This window comes from Mobula hypostoma, chromosome 12 (genome assembly GCF_963921235.1).
Source record: "Mobula hypostoma chromosome 12, sMobHyp1.1, whole genome shotgun sequence".
In the NCBI taxonomy this organism is placed as follows: domain Eukaryota; kingdom Metazoa; phylum Chordata; class Chondrichthyes; order Myliobatiformes; family Myliobatidae; genus Mobula; species Mobula hypostoma.
Window position 1 is genome coordinate 35337709 of NC_086108.1, and position 23198 is coordinate 35360906.

Below are 23198 nucleotides of genomic sequence, written 5' to 3' on the forward strand. Positions count from 1 at the left end.
TCAAAATTCAAATTTACAAAAGTTAGTGAAAATAGTGAAAAGAAAACTGCCACTATTTACAAAAAGGTATCTGCCAGAAAACACCAAATAGCTCCACACTTATGTATATTCTTGTCCAGTGTAAACTCCTGGCAGCCTTTATCTCTCTCTCTCTCTCCTACTGAGGGTAAAGCATCCCAGTTCTTTAGACACAAGGACATACCACCTTTAATGACCCTCAAAGTTAATTTAAGACTACAGGTGAATTAGAATATGATGCACCCCACAATGTAGTTACAATCATATTACAACATAAATGGAAGTATCTACCTTAAATATGGGATACAAACAACATATACGCCCTTACACATCCTCATTACTAAAGCAGTGGAATATTCCACCATGTATGGCGGGAACATACACCATGTATGTTGTGGAACGTGGCCAAGTGGTTAAGGCGTTGGACTAGTGATCTGAAGGTCGCATGTTCGAGCCTCATCCGAAGCAGCATGTTGTGTCCTTGAGCAAGGCACTTAACCTCACATTAACCACACACTGCACCTGCACGTTTATAGCCCGGCAGCGGACAAGACAAGATAAAGGCACCATAAAGCCGACTTGAGTGCATCAACATGGTTTATGACTCATTACGAGAATATACTGAGGAGGACATTGAAGTGCCTGCATTCAGCGCAATGACAGCAGAATGACAAGGCAATGTTTGTGTGTGTGTGAACGCGCCTGTGTAAGGAGTGTGTTTACCGAGTGCTCTCCATCACAGCCTCAATGACTCAATGGAGGGAAATGGACAGTAGATGTATGCATCTGCAGTATCATTAAGGTTGTATGTTCCAGACAGATCTGGAATTCATTAATCGGTCCACTATATAGACAGTTATATCTGTGTCCACAGAACTAAAGGGAATGAAAAAGGCTGTTCTATAGGTAATAACAAGGGTAAGAGAAATTAATGCTTCTAATGAGGACAGGTGTTTTAAAGTTGGGACAATGGGTATTGTCATCTCACTTATCATGTCATTTCTGTAGCTTTTGATCTGCTAAATTGATTTAGCAGATCAAAAGCTACAGAAAAAGACATGATAAATAGAAAGTCCAAGGCTGAGCAATTTGAAATTTGAAGCTATAAGACTATGAGATGTGGGAGCAGCTTTACACCACTCGGCCCATTGAGCCTGCTCCTCCATGACTGAGCCTTTCTTCCCCTCCTCAGCCCCATTCCCCAGCCTTCTCTCTGTAACCTTTGATGCCATGGCCAGTCAAGAACTTATCAAGCTCTGCCTTAAATTCACCCAAATGACCTGGCCTCCACAGCTGCCTGTAGTAACAAATTTCACAAATTCACCACTGTATACTGAGTCCCCACCTTTACTCCCTGTATGCCCATGACTGTGTCGCTACCCACAGCTCTAATCTACTAATTAAATTTGCGGATGACAGTACACTGATTGGCCTTATCTCAAACAATAATGAGGTGGCCTACAGGGAAGAAGTCATCTCTCTGACACAGTGGTGTCAAGTAAACAACCTCTCCCTCAATGTCGCAAAAACAAAGGAGCTGGTTGTGGATGACAGGAGGAATGGAGATGCACTAATCCCTATTGACATCAATGGATCTGGGGTTGAGAGGGTAAACATCTTCAAATTCCTTGGCATCCACATCACCGAGGATCTCACGTGGTCTGTGTACACCAGCTGTGTGGTGAAAAAGGCACAACAGCACCTCTTTCACCTCAAACGGTTGAGGAAGTTTGGTATGGGCCCCCCAATCCTAAGAGCTTTCTACAGGGGCATAATTGAGAGCATCTTGACTGGCTGCATCACTGCCTGGTATGGGAACTGTACCCCACTTAATCGCAGGACTCTACAGAGAGTGATGCAGACAGCCCAGTGCATCTGCAGTTGTGACCTTCCCATGATTCAGAACATTTGCAGAGACAGGTGTGTAAAAAGGGCCCAAAGGATCATTGGGGAGATGATTCACCCCAACCACAATTTATTCCAACTACTACCATCTGGGTAACAGTACTGAGGCCTAAAAGCCAGGACCAACAGGCTCCGGTACAGCTTCTTCCACCAGGCCGTCAGACTGATTAATTCACGTTGATTTGAGTGTATTTCTATGTTACATTGACTCTTCTATTTACTATAAATTATTATAAATTACTATGTGCATATTGCACATTTAACCAGACTTAATGTAAAGATTTTTACTTCTCATGTATGTGAGGGATGTAAGAAATAAAGTCAATTCAATTCAATTCATTTCAATTCATTCAATACCCTCTGGCTAAAGAAAGGTCTCCACATCTCTGTTTTAAATGGTGCCCCTCTATCCTGAGGCTGTGCCCTCTTGTCCTAGACTCCCCCACCATGGGAAACGTCCTTGCCACATCTACTCTGTCTAAGCCTTTCAACATTCAAAAGGTTTCAAAACTCTCCACTTCATGTAATTAATCTGTATGCCTCACCTGTGTGGAGTGAGCGGCTGGCCATCCTCGAGCAGTTCACCTAAATTCCAGCCAGTACAGGCCCAAAACCATCAATGTTCTCCATAGGATAACCTTTTTATTCCCGGAATCATTCTTGTGAACCTCCTCTGAATCCTCCCCATGGCAGCACATCTTTTCTTAGATAAGGAGCCTAAAACTGCTCTCAATACTCAAGGTGAGGCCTCACCAGTGCCTTATAAAGCCTCAGCAAGATGTCCCTGCTCTTATGTTCTAGACCTCTTGAAATGAAAGCTAACATTGCATTTGCCTTCCTCAGCACTGACTCTACCTGCAAGTTAACCTTTAGCGTATTCAGCACAAGGACTGCCAAGTCCCTTGTGCTTCGGCCTTCTTTGGCCCTCACCCCATCCTCCCGTCACCACAACAGGGACAGAGTTCCCCTTGTCCTCACCTACCACCACACCAGCCTCTGGATCCAGCACATTATCCTCCGCAACTTCCGCCACCTTCAACAGGACCCCACCACTAAGCACATCTTTCCCTCTCTACCCCTCTCCACTTTCCATAGGGATTGTTCCCTTCGTGATTCCCTGGTCCACACGTCCCTCCCCACCAATCTCCCACCCGACATTTACCCCTGTAAGCGTAAGTGCTACACCTGTCCCTACACCTCCTCTCTTGCCACTATTCAGGGCCCCAAACAGTCCTTCCAGGTGAGGCAACACTCCACTTGTGAGTCTGTTGGGGTCATCTATTGCATCCGGTGCTCCTGGTGCGGCCTCCTCTACATTGGTGATACCCGACACAGATTGGGGGACTGCTTCGTCAAGCACCTCCACTCTGTCCACCACAACGGACTGGATCTCCTGGTAGCCACCCACTTCAACTCTGCTTCACATTCCCATTCGGATTTGTCCATACATGGCCTCCTCTACTGCCATGATGAGGCTAAACTCAGGTTGGAGGGGCAACACCTCATATGCCATCTAGGTAGTCTCCAGCCCCTTGGCATGAACATAGAATTCTCCAACTTCCGGTAATTCCCTCCCCCTCACTTCCCCCAACCCAGATTCACTCTGGCCCCTCCTCCAGCTGGCTATCACCTCTCTCATGGCTCTGCCTCCTTCTACTACCCATCGTACTTTCCTCTATTCCTTCTTCACCTTTCCTGCCTATCCCCTCCCTGCTTCCCCTCCCCCACCCCTTGATCTTTCCCCTTACTGGTTTCTCACCTGGCACCTACCAGCCTTTTCCTTCCCACCCTCCCCCCACCTTCTTTATAGGGCCCCTGCCCTCTCCCTCTTCAGTCCTGACGAAGAGTCTCGGCCCTAAACGTTAACTGTTCATTTCCACGGATGCTGCCCGATCTGCTGAGTTCCTCCAGCGTGTTGCTTTGACCCCAGCGTCTGCAGAGTATTTTGTGTTTATGACTCCCAAGTCCCTTTGCACCTCAGATTTTTGGATTTTGTCTCATTTAAAAAAATAATCTGCACATTTATTTCTTCTACCAAAGTCCATGGCAATGCACTTTCCAACATTGAATTTCATTTGCCACTTTCTTACCCATTCTCCTAAACTGTCTAAGCCTTCTGCAGCCGACCTGTTTCCTCAACACTACCTGCCCCTCCACCAATCTTTATATTATCTGTAAACTGGCAACAAAGCCATCTATTCCATCATCTAACACATTGATATACAGCATAAAAGGAAGTGATTGTAAGTACTGAGAAAGAGAGAGAGAGAGAAATGTTTCTAGAACTGAATATAGAAAAGTTGGGTTGATGGAGTGATGAAGAATGTTGAGGAGACATGGAAGGAAATGATCAGAGATTTATTTTACATAGTCATTGTCAGAGTAACCAGGCCCATGAAGTGCTGATGTTAAAGAAGCGGATGAGATGATGGACCAAAAGATCAGAAAGATTTATCGTAAAAATAATTGTATTCAGCAGCACAATTTTTTTTTAGTTTTCATGTGTGCTTTTCTCTTGAGAAAATACAAGAAATAATGCATATTACGGGAAATTTACTGTGACTCTGTTGGCGCAGAGCAGGCTGACAGGGTATTTTTTGAATCGGAAGTTCTGGTCTTTATCAGAGTTTGATTATATCACCACATGAATCTGCCTCATAAGGATTGTTACTTCAGGCATTGGCAATAATAAAATCTGTGCGGGCGATTTTCGCCAGCAATTTTGAGCTCAAGTACCAAGCGTGAGATCTTATTTTGCTGTGACTGTGGGAAACCACAAAACGACAATGGTGGTAAGGGAGGCATGATTCAGAGTGATGTCACCACTCCTGATAGGAACAAATTATTGGCACATCACTTTTGTGTTTATGGGAGCTTGCTGTGCACATTTTCTTCAAAAGTACAGTTGTGGTTGGTATTCATGACTCCGAGAGGTTACGGAAGGGTCTTCATAAAGGCAAGACCCTCATTTTATGTTGCCCTAATATACTTCTTCCCACTGTCGCAGCCTCTGAGGACACGTACTCCAATGCAGTGTTGTGTGTGGACAAAGTACAGACAACAATGACACAGATAAAGTTGCCGAGAATCCAAAGCAACTAATGATAGGTAAAAATGTTCAAAAACCTTCACTTTTCATGGCACTTCTAGTGGATTTGATGCGATTAAAGCCCACATTAAAGCACCTTCAAATATTATGGGTGGTGGAAATGAATTTCGCCACACTTCACTGAACATACTAAAGCTTAGTACAATGACAAATAATGAGAAACAATAATGTTAAGAACATAGAACAGAGAACAGTACAGCACAGGACAGGCCCTTCGGCCCACAATTTGGTGCTAACCAATTACATTAGTTCTCAAATGGCCAACTAAACTAATCCCTTCCGCCTACACTGTCCATGTCCTTCTATTCATGTGCCTATCTAAAGGTTTCATAAAAATGTATCTGCATCTAACAGCACCCCAAGCAATCCAGGCACCCACCACTCTGTGTAAAATACTTGCCCCTCACATCCCCTATGAATTTGCGATGAACTTGGACTCCCAGATCCCTCTGCTCAACAACAATATTAAGGGTCTTTCCCTTACATATGACTTACCAAGGTGCAACACTTCACATTTGGCTGGGTGAAACTCCATCTGCCAATTTTCCACCCATACCTACAACTGATCTATATCCCACTGTATACTTTGCTAGTCTTCTACGATATCCACAGCACCATCAGTGTTCTTATCATCTGCAAAGTTACTAACCAACCTATCTAAATTTTCATCCATGTAATTTATATGCATTACTAACAGCAGTGGTCCTAATACAGATCCCTGTGGAATACCATTAATCACAGGCCTCCAGCTAGAATAAGTATCTTCAACCACTACCATCTGTCTTCTACGGTCAAGCCAATGCTGAATCCAAACGGCCAATTCACAATGGATCCCATGCATCTTAATCTTCTGGCTGAGCTTCTCATGAAGGATCTTATCAAATGCCTTACTAAAATCTATGTGGATAACATCCACAGCTCTACCTTCACCAATCACCCTTGACACCTTGTCAAAAAATTCAGTCAAGTTAGAAAGTCACGACTTGCCCCAAACAAAATCATGATGGTTCTTCCTAATTAGGCCATGGTTTTCTAAATGTTCATAAATCCTATCCCTAAAAATTTTCTCTAGTAACTTCCCAACCACTGATGTGAAACTCACTGGTCTATAAAATCCAGTATTATCTCTTGTTCCATTCTTGGATAATGGAGCAGCATTAGCTACTCACCAGTTCGCCTGGACCTTGCCAGTGGCTAGAGAGGATGAAAAGATATTGGTCAGGTTCTGAGCAATTTCATTTCTTGTCTCTCTCAGTATCCCACCAGGCCCTGATGAATTATCCATCTTAATGCTCTTTAAGAGATGACAACATTACTTCCTTCTTTACCTCAAAATGTCCTAGCATAGTTGCACTCAGCACTGATCTCTCTACTTTCCACATCCTTCTCCTCAGTAAATACTGATGTAAAGTACTCATTAAGGATTTCACCAACCTCTTCCACATTGAAGCAAATTTTCTACCCTTTATCCTTGATTAGTCCTACCTACCCACTCCATAGTTATCCTCTTGCTCTTGATGTGCAGCAAGTATAGAAGTCTTGGGATTCTCTTTAATCCTACTTTCGAAGGATTTTTCATGGCCCCTCTTTGTTTTCCTAATTTTCTTCTTGAGTTCTTTTCTGGCTGCTTTATAATCCTCAAGTGCTCTGTTTTAGTCCAGATTTGTAAGCTTTACATACTTGACATTTTTCTTCTTGACTAAGTTCATCACCCTTCTCAAAATCCAAGGTTCCCTTACCTTGCCACCCTTGTCCTTTCTTTTGACTGGAACACCCTGTACTCTGTGCATTTGGTCTTTAAACAGCCTCAATATGTTGGATGTGGACTTGACGAAAAACAGTTATTCCCAACTAATTCTCCCTAGTTCCTGTCTAATGCTCTCGTAATTTACCCTGTTCCAATTTAATACTCTCCTACAAGGTTCATACTTATCCTTATCAAGTAAAGTCAAGTTTATTGTCATTTAACTATATACATGTACTGTATATAACCATATAATGTATATAGAAACAAGACAATGTTTTTTCAAGCCAGGGTGTAAAGCATAGTTGTACATGTAACACACAATGACTTATTAGATTAGATTATGAGGACACGCAGTCCTCTTTTATTGTCATTTAGTAATGCATGCATTAAGAAATGATACAATGTTCCTCCAGAATGATATTACAGAAACACAAGACAAACCAAGACTAAAAACTGACAAAAACCACATAATTATAACATATAGTTACAACAGTGCAAAGCAATCCCGTAATTTGATAAAGAACAGACCATGGTCACGGTAAAAAAAAGTCTCAAAGTCTCTTGAAAGTCCCATCATCTCACGCAGACGGGAGAAAGAAGAAAAACTTTCCCTGCCATGAACCTCCAGCGCCGCAAACTTGCCGATGCAGCACCCTGGAAGCACCCGACCACAGCTGACTCTTGAGCCCGTCCAAAAACTTCGAGCCTCTGACCAGCCCTCCGACACCGAGCACCGAGCACCATCTCTGCCGAGCGCTTCAACCCCAGCCCCGGCAACAGGCAATAGGCAAAGCTGAATATTTGGGGCCTTTCCCTCCGGAGATTCTCGATCGCACAGTAGCAGCAGCAGCGAAGCAGGCATTTCAGAAGTTTCTTCAGATGTTCCTCCGTGCTTCTCACGTCTGTCTCCATCAAATCAGGATTGTGCACGGCATCCTACTTACAAATATGATATAATTTTGGAGCGACTGCACACACTGTGTCGCACTGCCACCTTCTCCTCCCCTCCTTATGAAGGTAAGGATAAAATCTGCAGATGAATCACACATAAATAACAAACTGAAGTGCATTAATATTAAATATTGTAAGGTAAGGAACAGATTAACCAGTGACACTTTGTATACGATGAACCCGGGAGTTTAGAAGTCTAATGGCCTGAGGGAAGAAATTGTTTCGCAGCCTGACCGCTCTTGTTTTTATGCATTGTAGTCCCCTGTCTGATGGTAGAAAGTCAAAGAGGGTGCCGGATGGATGGTGGGATCCTTAATAACACTTAAGGGCACTGCATATGGAGCACTCCTGATAAATGTCCCCGATGGATGGTAGGGAGAACCCGTGATCCTCTCAGCTGTTTTCACATTCTTTTGTAGGGACTTCTGGTCCGATGCTCAACTGCTCCCGTACCAGACAGAGATGCAACTTGTCAGGATGCTCTCAATGGTGCGCAGTTAAGATGGCGGGGTGGTGTGGGGTGAGCCTTGCTGTCTCAATCTCCTTATGAAATGGAGGCGCTGCTGTGCCTTCTTCTTCAGGGAGGTGATATTAAGGGACCAGGTGAGGTCACCTGTGATGTGAACTTCCAGGAACTTGGTGCACTTAACCCTCTCTAGGGAGGAGCCATGTATTCCAGAGGGGGATGGCTTGTCTGCGCCTTCCTTTGTCTTCTCCACGTTCGGGCTTAGGTTGTTCTTCTCACACCAATCCACCAGTTGTTTCACTTCCTCTCTATACTCTGTCTCATCATCATTCTTGATAAGGTCAACCACTGTTGTGTGATCTGCAAACTTGATGTCACGGTTTGAGCTGGATCCTGCAACACAGTCATGCATCAGCAGTGTGATCAGCGGACCGAGCACACAGCCTTGGGGAGCACCAGTGCTCAATGTAATGGGACGAGAGATGTTCCTGCCCAAACAGACTGACTGTGGCCTTACTGCTAAGAAGTCCAGTATCCAAATGCAGAGGGAGGTGTTGAGACCCAGTGAGGACAGTTTCTCCACCAGTTTCTATGGTATAATGGTGTTGAATGCTGAACTTAAGTCTGGCATCTGAGACCCCACTTCCAGGTGGGACAGGACAGAGTGGAGCACAGACACTATTGCAGCGTCTGTGGATCGATGTGAGTGATAAGCGACTGGAAAGAATCCAATGTAGCCGGGAGATAGGCTTTAATGTGCTACGTGACCATCAATAGCTATCCACATTCCTGCACCCATTCCTGCCCCTTGTTAAACTAAGTATCTGTAATAGTCATCGTTCTATGTACTGATCCATGCTCTAAGTTCGTCGCCTTTACCCATAATATACCTAACATTAAAATACAACACTTCAAACTGTACATTCCATTGTATCTATTACTTGGCTCCTGCCTGTTTTTACTGGACCTGACATCTGCCTTGTTTGGTTTGACCTAAATGAGTGCCCAGACAAAATGGCAGGGTTTTTATGGAATATATTTTAGGACATGCTTGTTGTTGGAAAGATCAGCACTTACTCAACCAGGCACCTTGACAGTGCCTCCCACAACCACAGCCTTTATGAAGAAGGACAAGAGTCACAGGCACATGAGAACACCAGTATTTGCCAGTTCTCTTTTTCCCTTTCCACCTTCTTTAAGGGCTTAGTGGATGTCCTCCCACAACATTGTTGGATAGAGAGTTTCCACATTTAGTTCCTGCTATGATGAAGGAATGGTGATGTTTGCAAACCAGGAGGCAAACTTGCAGGTGGTGGTGTTCCAATGCACCTGTGGGTTCTGACGAAGGGTCTCAGCCCGAAACGTCGACTGTACCTCTTCCTAGAGATGCTGCCTGGCCTGCTGCGTTCACCAGCAACTTTGATGTGTGTTGCACCTGTGGGTCTTGTGATTCCTGTTAGATTGTGGATAAGGAAGGTGCAGTTGGATTAGCCTGGATGGGTATCTCCAGTGCACTTTGTAATAAGCAGTAGTAGAACAGTGACTGTTTAGGGTGGCAGATGGAAGCCTATTTAAGTGGACCACACTGTCCTGGATGGGAATGAAATTCTTGAGTGTTTATGGAACTGCACTCATTCAGGCAAGTGTGCTGTATCCCACTGCCGTCCTGTACTTGGTGGAAAGTGATTGGTGTGTCTGAAGGTGAGTCACACACCAAAGGATATCCTGGCTCTGATCTACTGTTACACCGCAGTATTTGCATGATTGTCTAAACATACTTTCTGCATAAAGGTGATTCTACAGTTGGAGACTTGATGTATACAATGCCATTGGATATCACGGAGAGTGATTAGGCACTTTATTGTTGGAAATGGTCATTGTCTTTCCCCTTTGTTAAAGGAGTTTATGCTAATTGAATACTGTGGAAGTGTAATTGCATTTCAACTATGAGAAGAAGAAGAAAGCCCTTAATTCTGAGTGGAGTCATCGGGACACTGACATGACGGCGCTTTTTTTTAGCAGGCTTTCTTATTTTTACGAGGTCAAGTTGCCAGCACGGATGGAAAGTGTGCAAGGGAGCTGGCTGGATTCAAACTCGGGAGCCTTCGCTCTGAAGTCCGACACTGATGCCATTACGCCACCAGCCAGCCCCACCTCAACTATATACACACTAATTATATAGTGCAGCTACTGTATACAGACAACCACAGCATAGTAAATTTTAAATTGTCCCATTCAGTCCTAAAGTTTTAGACCATAATACCATAAGACATAGGAGCAGAATTAGGCCATCTGGCCCATCGAGTCTGCTCCGCCATTCAATCATGGCTGATCCTTTTTTTTTCCTCCACCTAAACCCCAGTTCCTGGCCTTCTCCTCATAAGCTTTGATGCCATGGCCAATCAAGACCCTATCAATTTCTGCCTAAATACACAAAACAACCTGGCCTCCACAGCTGCATGTGGCAACAAATTCCACAAATTCACCACCCTTTGGCTAAAGAAATTTCTTTGCACCTCTGTATTGAAAGCGTGCCCCTCCATCCTGAGGATGTGCCCTCTTGTACTAGACTCTCCCACCATGGGAAACATCCTTTCCACATCTATCCTGTCTAGGGCTTTCACCATTCAAAAGGTTTCAATGAGATCCCCCCTCATCCTTCTGAATTCCAGCGAGTATAGACCCAGAGCCATCAAATGTTCCTCGTATGATAACTCTTTCATTCCTGGAATCATCCTTGTGAACCTCCTCTGAACCCTCTCCAATGACAGCACATCTTTTCTTACATGTTCACAATACTCAAAGTGAGACCTCACCAGTGCCTTATAAAGCCTCAGCATCGCATCCCTGATCTTGTATTCTCGACCTCTTGAAATGAATGCTAGTATGGCATTTGCCTTCCTCATCATTGACTCCACCTGCAAGTTAACCTTTACGGTGTTCTGCAGAAGGACTCCCAAGTCCCTTTGCATCTCAGATTTTTGGATTTTCTCCCCGATTAGAAAATAGTCCTTACATTTATTTCTACTATCAAAGTGCATGACCATTTAATTTTAATCACTGTGGAGGGTTTCTTACTCTTGTCAGATAATGTCTTCCCTGACAAGGGGGATCACTCTGTTTGAGACTGGTGGCTATGAAACAATCTCAGGTTCTGGGGCCTCTTCCATGGTGGTTGTATGAGTTGACTCGGAGATTGAGGAAAGTGGTTCTGACAGCTCTGGACACCTTCCATCTCCACTTTTCTCTCTGGTTCTACTTCGATCCCTCTCTTTTTTCCCACCTGCCTTCTCTCTTTCACACCACACCATTCTCTTGCTCATCCACATCCTTTTTCTCCATTTCTTCCCTCCTTTTCCTGCTCCTAGTTTGTACATCTTGATCTTAAGAAGATGTTTTTAGTTCGCTGGAGTATTTTCTTAATAATCCTTCTATCACTCCCTTTATGATCTGATCCCTCCTCTTGGTGTCCTCATTCACAACATCCTCTGATGAATCCTCTGTTTTCATATCTCCATTGACTCCTTTCTTTTTAACCTTCCATACAGCTAGTTGGACTTTGGTCTTTGCAGCTACTTTTACCAGCAGCTTTTTGACCGCACTTGAAGTTCATGCAATAACCTTAACGCACACAGAGTAGATTCTTGATCTTTATACTCACAAAAACCAAATGCTTGTAACTTTCCTAAAGCTCCTTGAACTCTCTTCCAGCTTACAACCAAGCCACATTTCACAAGTAACTGTCTGATTAACACGTCAAAAGCTTTCTCAGATATGTTGCCTACAAAAACTATTGTAGTCGGACCTCTGCATTTGTCACTTTCTTGCTTCCTCTGAGCAGTATGGTTGTTCCTTGGTCCAATATGCTTTCCAACAAGAGGCACAAAGGCTGGAACCAACATCTGTTTGTCCTCTGCTGGGTTTCTATTCATGGAGTACAGTTTGGAGACAGTTGTGGCAACATCCAGCATATTTCTTAATTTGCTTTCTTATGGCTTCATTGCAGGGGATGTGGCATGCAAATAGTGGATGGATCTCCAATCAAGTTGTAGTCGTTTCAGCCAATCATGCCCCACAATGCTGTTGTTGGTTGTTGTATTTCACAGTTACAAATGTCATTCTCACAGAAGTTATCTATTCTCCAGTACAAGTTCTTAGTTGAATGTCTGTAAGTTTCAGTTTTGTATCTTTGAAATGCCGTTCAAACTCATTTTGTGGAATGACTGAAACAGCCAAACTAGTATCCAGTTCCATTTTAATTAATTTGCAATTCACTTCTGGCATAAGCCATATTACTTGTCTATTGTTAATATTCACACTGTAAATTTCTAAACTATACAATCCTGTGTTACTCTCATCATTGTCGTATTTTTCATCGACTGTGTGCAGCTAAATGCTCTTTTTGAATCAGTAACTAGACTCTTCCCTGTGCAGTTCATTTATTTCTGACTGCCTGACATGCTCTTTGCATGTGTTTGTATGAGCTACTTTGTTGCACTTTCTTCAAGTTTTGCATTTATTTGGTGTATGCGAGCCCTGGCCACAACGGTAACACGAGTTGTTCGACCAGGCCGATCTCTGTTTAGACATTGTAATTTTGTTCACGCTCACTTTCATTCCTCACTGCAACTCAATTGTGTCTCTGTCTCTGGTTCCCATCGAAACAGCGATTTCCACTGCACTTTTAAATGTAAGTTGTGCTTCGGTTAGGAGCCATTTTTGAATGCTTTCTTTTAAGATTTTGCAAACAAAACTGTCTCCTAGTGCATCATTAACCCCATTACTGAACTGGCAATGCTCAGACAATCTCTTCAATTCAGCCGTGTACACTAAAGTGGACTCTCCATCCTGGTGATTCACTTATGAAGCTTAAAGTGTTCTGCGATTAACAATTCTAAGTGTTTCTGCATCACTCTTACACTTGTAGCAAAGCTCACTTCTGCTGGTTTGTTTGGAGAGGACAAACTTTGAAGCAAACTGTATGCCTTTAAACTCAATGCACTTAGCAAAATTGGCATTTGCTTCTCATTGGCTATTTCATTGGTTTCAAAATATTGATCTAATATCTGAGCATACATAAGCCAATTACCTATTGTGTAATCAAACATGTCAATCTTTCTGATGTAGCCAGCCATTGCTGATTTTTTTAATGATTATTATCAACCAGTACTCGTTCTTTATGAACTCATGAATTGTTTCATTTTGACTTCTTTAAAAAGCACTTGATTATGTCTTCCTTTCTGAAGACCATATCTGCATGTGTTGGCTGTTTTTATTTTTACTCATTTTTTTTAGTTCGAGTATCTCGCTGCATTTTAATAGGTCAGCAGCTGTCTCTGGGTTTGTTTTAAAAATACCTCATCACCAATGTTATGTTTTGTAACTTCAAGAACATTAAATTGATTCGACGGAAGACATGGTGATTCCGAAATACTGGTGTAACTTCATCTTTACTTTAAGTGAGGCATGCACGTATCACATATTAACATGACGATATAGGCGATTAACATAGTTTTACATATAACCTGTAATTAATTAAACTAATTAAACAATAAATGCTTAATCAAACAATATATATACAAGGTTACTCAAGTATTATTGAAATATTAAATACCCCTCAAATAACACCTTTGGTTGGCCCTGTAGAAGCCGCCATCTTACCAGTAGAGACACATTTGCCTGCTTATCTGGCGTATTTGCCTTTACTGCAAAGCATCATGGGCACCTTCCACCCCACCCCACCCCCCCAACTCTTTGTGTATAAAATATGCCTTGCACCTTGTTTGTTAGTTTGAATTGCTATTTTCTAATATCTTAGAGTGATATACTGAGACACGGTGATAGAAATGTTAAGTGATAATTCTCTCAGATTTAGATGCAGGGCACTACAACTGAGATCACATCAGTGCGGTTGCTTAGTGAGATAAAAGCCACAGGTCTGCATGTCCCAATGGAGAAGGACACTGTCTTGACACCACGATCTTTCCTGTTATTTAATAAATTATCTTTGTTGCAATTTCAATCACCATCTATATTCCAATATGTTAGGTACAGAGGGAGGGACACCACAAAGACTGTTCATATTTAACTGTCTTCTGAAGTGGCTTAGCATGCCCTGCAATAGATACCAAACTTTCCCAGTGATGTCCGTATTCCACGAGGATTCAAAAACTACTGTGAAAACAGGAATAATCTATTTGATTAACACTCTGCATGTTAATGAGAAAAAGACTTGATTATTAAATAATTTTCACAGACAAAATTGTTTTAATTTTAGATTTTTGCATATAAAATTGCAAATGGAAAGGGGAGTGCGGTGTTGCTATGGAGACCAGCATACTTCTCCTCAGCTCCAACCATCAGAGATCCAGCCCTTCTCCCCAGGTAACTAACACAACTCTTCTTCAGGATTCAAAACCTTCTGTTCCCCTTTCCCTACATCAGCATTTCCCCACCTGCACATGTCTGACCCTGCCATGTTGATATTCCCTTAATCTAAAATTTAATCAATTCCTATGTTCAAAATGAGAACATGAAACAGTACAGCACAGGAATAGGCCCTTTGCCCTACAATGTCTGCGCTGAACACAAAGTCCAATTACGTTTGTAAATTCCTTCTTCTGCCTGTACATGTTCCTTATTCCTGCATTCCCTGCATTTTCTTTTGTCTTTCCAACTATCTCTTTAATGCCACTATTGTGTCTGCTTTTAGCACTCCCCCTAAAAGCCTATTCTAGACACATAAAACTCTGTTTGCAAAAAAACTTGGCCCTCCAAACTCCCTTAAACTTTCTCCCTCTTGCCTTAAAAGCATGTCTCTAGTCTTTGACATCTCTACCCTTGGAAAAAGATTTGGACTGCCTCCCATAATCTCATCAACTTCTGTCAGTTCTCCCTTCTGCTATCTCGCCTCCACTTAAAACAGCCCAAGTTTGTCCACCTTTTTCTTATAGTTCAGACCTTCTAATCCAGGCAGCATCCAAGAATACCTCATCCGCTCCTTTTCCAAAGCTTCCACATCCTTCCCGTAACCAGGCCACCTGAATTGCACACATTATTCTAAGTGTGTCCTAACCGAAGGTTTATGTAGCTGCAACATGTCTTTCTGACTTCCTAACTCTTATACTCAATGCCCTGAGCACGGAAGTCCAGCATCCAAGACACCTTCCTTACCACAGTCCTCCTGTCCTTTCCCCTGGTATTCTTAGATCCATGATTGAAAACAAAATGTAGCTGATGAACGTAGGAACATTGAAACATTGGGGGTATTATATTCCTTCACGTTTTTTTTAAAGATGCCTTGTATTTTTCTCTCCATCCCTTCGTATGAGGAAGTATCCCACCTTGCACAACAGGAGGAAGGTAATGTTGCATGTATATTGTGGCTGGGTAACTCATCATCCTTGTGGAGAAGCACCTGGCATTTATCTTTCAGCTCTCTACATAATGGTCAAAACCTCATAGATAAGGGAAGTTACTGAAGTACATTTATTCCTAACCTGTTGGACACTGTCCACTAGTGCAATATCTTGACACTTCTGTATATGACCCTTTATCGGAAGGGTGCAGATGCCAATGTATGCATCACACTTTACCTTATTTGCCTTTGGCACAATACACTTTGTGTCTCGGATGATATCACCAGCGCTTCTCCCAGAGAAGTGACAACTATTTACTGCTGTAATTAATAATGCAGTGGATCTGCTCTAGAACCTATGCAAAAGCATCAGTTGAATCACTGAACAACACACATAAAAGTTGCTGGTCAATGCAGCAGGCCAGGCAGCATCTCTAGGAAGAGGTACAGTTGACGTTTCGGGCCAAAACCCTTCGTCAGGACAGGCAAAGTCCTGACGAAGGATCTCGGCCCGAAACGTCGATTGTACCTCTTCCTGGAGATGCTGCGTTCACCAGCAACTTTTATGTGTGTTGCTTGAAATTCCAGCACCTGCATAATTCCTTGTGTTTGAGTTGAATCACTCATGGAATTGTGATGAATATTCACTTCCTGTGTCCCTTGGTTTTCTTGTAAAGCTCACTTCCTAAACGCAGCAGCTGCTACTTGAAAGCTCACAAGCAGATGTATGTAAACTTCCAACAAAGATTGTTTTTTTTAGTTTCTGGTTGTAAATGGGAGTCAGTCTTCAGTTCTTAAAATGTAAATGACAGGCAGTAATCAGTTTAAAATTAAAACAAGTACTGTCTCTAGAGCAGCTTTGCAGTGACTCTGCCTGCAGAAGCAGATGCTAGCTCACTGCACCTGGTCAAGATGCAGTATAAGACAAAGGGTTGCTTAAGTTGGCTTGTTTCAAACAGACAGCACTGACTAAGTTGCTTAGTTCAAGGGAGCTTGCAGATCGGATGGATAATATTATGCAGCATTACAAATAACTGGTGTGTTTATAGTTGGGAGCTTTCTGTACTCAAGGAAGTTAGCTTTTCAGCATTAATTGCGAACTATAAGCTGGCAACTAAGTCTCCAAGATGCTCTTAGACCTTTGTGTAAAAGGATACCTGAAGAAATGTCATATGCATGTGAAGTCATCCACGTGGTAGAGAAAGAGTATAAATGTAGAGAGCAGTTCAGGCTTATTAGGAATGAGATAATGAACATCAATAAACATGAAAGAAATGCAGGGCGAACTAGAATCCATTTCTCTGGCTTTGATTTCTCCGATGGACAATTTGTTCATCTGCATCATTGATAACTCATTTTAGTTTGTAGGAATTGTACCTGTGCTTTGGAAATCCTTTGTGTCTTAGAAATCTTTATTTCTCTGTTTTGGAAATGCTTTGTGTTTCAGAGATGGTTTGTAATTTGGAAATGTTGAAGATGGAAATCCTCTGAGTTTTAAATGTGTTTTAAGAATGCTGTTTGGATTTAAATATGTATCATGGTGTTTCAAACTACCTTGTTTGCTGTAAGTACGGTGGTATGCAAAAGTTTGGGCACCCCGGTCAAAATTTCTGTTACTCTGAATAGTTAAGTGAGTAGAAGATGAACTGATCTCCAAAAGTCCTAAAGTTAAAGATAAAACATTTTTTCAACATTTTAAGCAAGATTAGTGTATTATTTTTGTTTTGTACAATTTTAGAGTGGAAAAAAAGGAAAGGAGCACCATGCAAAAGTTTGGGCGCCCCAAGAGATTTGAGCTCTCAGATAACTTTTACCAAGGTCTCAGACCTTAATCAGCTTGTTAGGGCTATGACTTGTTCACAGTCATCATTAGGAAAGGCCAGGTGATGCAAATTTCAAAGCTTTATAAATTTATAAATACCCTGACTCCCAACAATCAGCAGCCATGGGCTCCTCTAAGCAGCAGCCTAGCACTCTGAAAATTAAAATAAATGATGCCCACAAAGCAAGAGAAGGCTATAAGAAGATAGAAAAGCGTTTTCAGGTAGCTGTTTCCTCAGTTCGTAATGTAATTAAGAAATGACAGTTAACAGGAACAGTGGAGGTCAAGTTGAGGTCTGGAAGACCAAGAAAACTTTCCAAGAGAACTACTCGTAGGATTGCTAGAAAGGCAAATCAAAACCCCCATTTGACTGCAAAAGACCTTCAGGAAAATATAGCAGATTCTGGAGTGGTGGTGCATTGTTCTACTATGCAGCGACACCTGCACAAATATAAAAAGGGTGCAGAATTTCATGAAAAGAACACCTCTCCAACTGTTAAGCATGAAGGTTGATCGATCATGCTTTGGGCTTGTGTTGCAGTCAGTAGCATGGGGAACATCTCACTGGTAGAGGGAAGAATGAATTTAATTAAATACAAGCAAATTCTGGAAGCAAACATCACACCGTCTGTAAAAAAGCTGAAGATGAAAAGAGGATGGCTTCTACAACAGGATAATGATCCTAAACACACTTCAAAATCCACAATGGACTACCTCAAGAGGCGCAAGCTGAAGGTTTTGCCATGGCCCTCACAATCTCCTGACCTAAACATCATCGAGAATCTGTGGATAGATCTCAAAAGAGCAGTGGATGCAAGACAGCCCAAGAATCTCACAGAACTAGAAGCCTTTTGCAAGGAGGAATGGGCGAAAATCCCCCAAACGAGAATTGAAAGACTCTTAGCTGGCTACAGAAAGCATTTACAAGCTGTGATACTTGCCAAAGGGGGTGTTACTAAGTACTGACCATGCAGGGTGCCCAAACTTTTGCTTCGGGCCCTTTTCCTTTTTTGTTGTTTTGAAACTGTAAAAGATGGAAATAAAAAAGTTTTCTTGCTTAAAATATTAAAGAAATGTGTCGTCTTTAACTTTATGCCTTTTGGAAATCAGTTCTTCTTTTACTGCTTAACTATTTGCAGTAACAGAAGTTTTGACCAAGGGTGCCCAAACATTTGCATGCCACTGTATCTTCTCTTTGGTGGGGAGGAGGGACCCACCAATCGAATAGTGGGTATTGGCAGCTAAACTCGCTATGGAGAATAAACAAGAAGGTGAACTAGTCTTTGAAGATTAGGTAGTTGCAATGTAATCTCCCTTTAGTGAGAGTACTTGTGGCTATTTATATCTGATAGGCCTCAAGGTCTTTGTTTGAATTCAGAACTTTACGGTCAGCAAACAGAATATCATCACAGAATAATTTGAAAGTACATCTCAGATGTTGTTGCTGTTTTATTTAATTCATAACTCACCTTTGCCTGCATTGACTCTTTTGAACTGAAGGAGGCATGTTGTTCCACTTAGTTTGCAATCAACAATTTTAAAGGAGCATATTTTGTGGTAAATGGCAGCTGACATGTCAATTTGTAAGAATGTTTATCAAGCAAATATTTGGATGTTAAGAAATCACTTGCATCTGGGGACCTTACTTTTGCATCCAAAGGGACCACAATCTTGCTCTAGGTTTACGAGGCTTGCGTGCCTCAGTGACCCAGAGATCTATGTTGGCTGGAGTCAGGGTTTTATGCTTTGGCTCTTGGGAGCGTCACCCATAACAAATAGGTCAGAGGCCAGACTAAGAATGGTCCACTGTCCTCCAGGTTTGGGGGTTCAGCACTGGGCTAACAACCCTGATTGGAAAAAAAAATCAAAATTGTTACAGAACCAGCAATGAGGAATCCTTCTACATCCAAGTGTGACAGCATTCCTGAGAATCCACCCAGGATTTGCACGAATGACTGTAGTGAAAACCAAGAGGAAGCTACTGATATGATGAGGAAAGCCCTGAACACCATCGGGGAAGCAGGACCTTCATTGCTGTCCTAAACGCCGGTGGCATAATGGGCAGTAAGTAAGTAAGCACTTAGATGGAAAGGCCTCCTTAGTTAATTTGTTCTGTCTGCCTTAAAGACTCCGCTCCAATCTGAATGCATTGGTCAAATATCAGTGAACGGGGTGCTTCTCATGAACTGTGTCCCTGCAACAAAGGCAGGTTTCAAAGTGTAGAACTGCCCAAGCAAAAAGTCCAGGATGTGGCCAACTGCTACTTTTTCCTGAGTTTTGGTAGTTCCCTCCTGCTTCTCCTGAGGAAACACTGAATCTCTCTTGATTCAACCAATATCCATTTTAACCATAGCTAAAGAGTTCTCTTCCCCTTAAGGTCTATACATTTCTCTTTCCCCTCCTAATTAAGCTTGACAACTGTTAATTCCCACCACTGTCTGCAAGGAGTCTGTACACTCTCCCTGTGAGCACATGGGTTCCTCTAGCTCCCCCCCACAATTCAAAAACGCACTGGTTAGGGTTAGTAAATTGTGGGCATGCTATATTGGAGCCGGAAGCACAGTGACAATTGCAGGCTGCCTTCAGCACATCCTCGGACTGCGTTGGTAATTGGCATGAAGGACTCACTTCAGTGTATGTTTTGATGTACATGTGACAAATAAAGCTAGTCTTTAAATATTTTCAAACGTGCAAAGAAGAAAATGAGTTAATATTTCAAGTCAGGGGTCTGAGTGCCAGTAATAACAGCCTGCCTGTGAGTTCTGTGTTCTGCTTCATGGTCATGAAGGATACACTGACAATGCTTTAAAGAGTTTCAAAGCTGTAAATCTGTGTAGGCAGATGGGATTACTTTAGTTAGGCAGTTAATTACAGGTTTACACGAGGAATTCTGCAGATGCTGGAAATTCAAGCAACGCACTTCAAAGTTGCTGGTGAACACAGCAGGCCAGGCAGCATCTCTAGGAGGAGGTACAGTCGACGTTTCAGGCTGAGACCCTTCGTCAGGACTGCGTTTCAGGCCGAGAGCCTGGTCTCGGCCTGAAACATCGACTGTACCTCTTCCTAGGGATGCTGCCTGGCCTGCTGTGTTCACCAGCAACTTTGATGTGTGTTAATTACAGGTTTAATTAGTTTGGCACAACATTGTGTGGTGGTGGGCTTGTTTTTGAGCTGTACCATTCTATGTTCGATGGGAGCCACACCCCCAGTATTATGGCTAATCTTTATCTTTACCAAGAAAGCAATTATCTTGTCATTGCATTGTTGTCCATGGGGACTTGCTCTGCACAAATTGGCTGCTACACTTGCAGTCATCCAACAGTGGGTCTTTGGCTACAAGAGCTGTGGGTTGTCTGGAAAGAGATACGAAAAACATTGTAAATTCAAGGCTTTCTTTCCTGCTGTATTTTTTTGATCTTTGTATTTGGAATAGAAATCTGAGCACGAAATCTGGGTCCTTCATTACTGTCTCTGAAGCAAAGCCAACACAGCAAGAGTACAATCTAAGAGGGAAGAGGGGTGCATGAGAGTTTCTTGTACCTGGTTTATGTGGCACACAGGTTTACTTGGTGCCAGCTTACTGCATCCACACGAACCATTGGGCATCATTTATACTCACTTTATTGTACCTCCACCCACATTCTCAGCAACTCCCCAAGATTCTATCACTCACCCTCACACTAGGGACAATCTACACCAGCCAATGAATCAACCAGCCCGCACGCCTTTGTGAACTGTATCACCTGAAGGAAACTCACACAATTATAGAGACAACTTGCAAGCTCCACACAGACAGTACTGTTAGTCAGCGATGACCCTGGGCTGTAAGACAGTGGCTTCACCAGCTGTAAGACTGTGGTGTCCATTTGCAATCCATTATAATACTGCATTTAGAAACAATGACAAGGAGTGTTAAATCTTAATCCGATGCGCCCCCCCCCCCCAAATAACTTTTTTTTTGTTTTAGTAAGGGAAGAAAGCAACATGAAGCTTTCTGGGATCGTCTGAAACTCCCTTTAGCAAAGGTCATGATGATCCCATTCCGAAATTTTATAAGAAATATGATGAAGCAGTGCTTTATTTGGTCCACCTATTCACTGGGGAGAGAAGCGAATTCAATGAGCTTTGGGCATGACTAAGCTGACTTTAGGTCAGGAGTTCTGTTTAATTCAAAGGTATTCACACCCATCAAACCAAACACCAAAAACTGAGCAGGTGGAATCTCCTTTAAAGAACTGAGATGTCACTGGCAAATTTAATGTTGTTCATGGAGAGAGAGATTTAACATATTTATACTTTACTTGCCACTATGAAGTACTAATAATATATTAACCTGTCTTCGCATCCCAGGCCAGCCCATCTGCTGCTGTCAGTTTTTGGCAGTTGCATTTTCGGATGGTGTCAGAGCTCAAGGTCCCCTTGTCAGTCAAAGAACTCTCCCTGCACATCTCTCACCATCTGTTTTTGCCTTAATCCTGTGATTCTGAGCAATGGATTAGTTGGTACCACGCTTACTCCAAGTCAAATGCGTGTGCATCAAATGCATTAGAGCACAAAATATGGGCTGCTCTCACTCCTGGGCTAACTGGAAATGAGGAAGGGATGTATACTGACCCCTTCTGTCCTTTCGGAACAAGATCAGAGACACCCTCCCCCAAGTCCTGGTCACAACTGTGCCTCAACTAATGTGATATCTTGATGTTAATGTTTTGGGACACCGGCCATCGCATTATTACTTGCTTATAATTGCCCTTGAGAAACTCCTGGGGAGTTGCCTTCTGGAGATTCTTTAAACCTTCTGAAGATGCTTGTCCAGTGTTGTTGGGTAGGGATTTATATCATCCCTATTTCATTGTTGTTACTTGGACCTTAGAGATATAGAGTAACACAGCAAGGAAACAGGCCCTTCACCCCAACCAGCCCATGCTAGCCAATGTGCCCATCTAAGCTCAAACTACTTGTCTGCATCTGGCTTATTGTTCTCTCAACCATTCCTATTCATGTATCTGTCCACGTACCTTTAAAAGGATCTTATAGAGTGCCCTTTGGCTACTGTGTTTCCTACATTACAATTGTGACCATGTTGCAAAACTACCTCATATCCTGTAAAATTCTGGAATGTCTTGAGCAGTTCATGAGAGTCATTATGTGACTGCCTTGATACCTGAACTTTCAAGATCAGTGGCCCTGGACAAGTTAATGAATAACAAACATGTGTGACTGCCATTCCCATTAAGTATAGAGTACAGAGTTCCTCTTGTCTTCACCTACCACCTCAGGAGTATCTGCATCCGACACATCGTTCTCCGCAACTTCCGCCACCTCCTGAGGGATCCTACCACCAAACACACCTTTACCTTTCTCCCCATCTCTCCGTTCCACAGGGATCACTCCCTCCGTGGTTCCCTTGTTCATTCCTCCCTCCCTGCACTTATCCCAGCTAGTGACCCAAGTGCTACACCAGCCCATTCACCTCCTCCCTTGCCTCCATTCAGGGCCCCAAACGGTCCTTCCAGGTGAGGCAACACTTCACCTGCAAATCTGCCGGTGTTGTCTATTGTGTCTGGTGCTCCTGGTGTAACCTCCTTTACACTGGTGAGATCTGCCATAAACTGGGGGCCTCTTCGTTGAGCACTCCGCTCCATCTGCCAAAATTGGATCTTTCCAGTGGCCAAATGTTTTAATTCTGATTCCCATTCCTGTTCCAACTTCTCGGACTATGGCCTCCTCTTGCGCCACAATGAGGCCACCCTCAGGGTGAAGGAGCAACACCTTATATTCCACCTGGGTAGTCTCCAACCTGATTGCATGAATATCAATTTC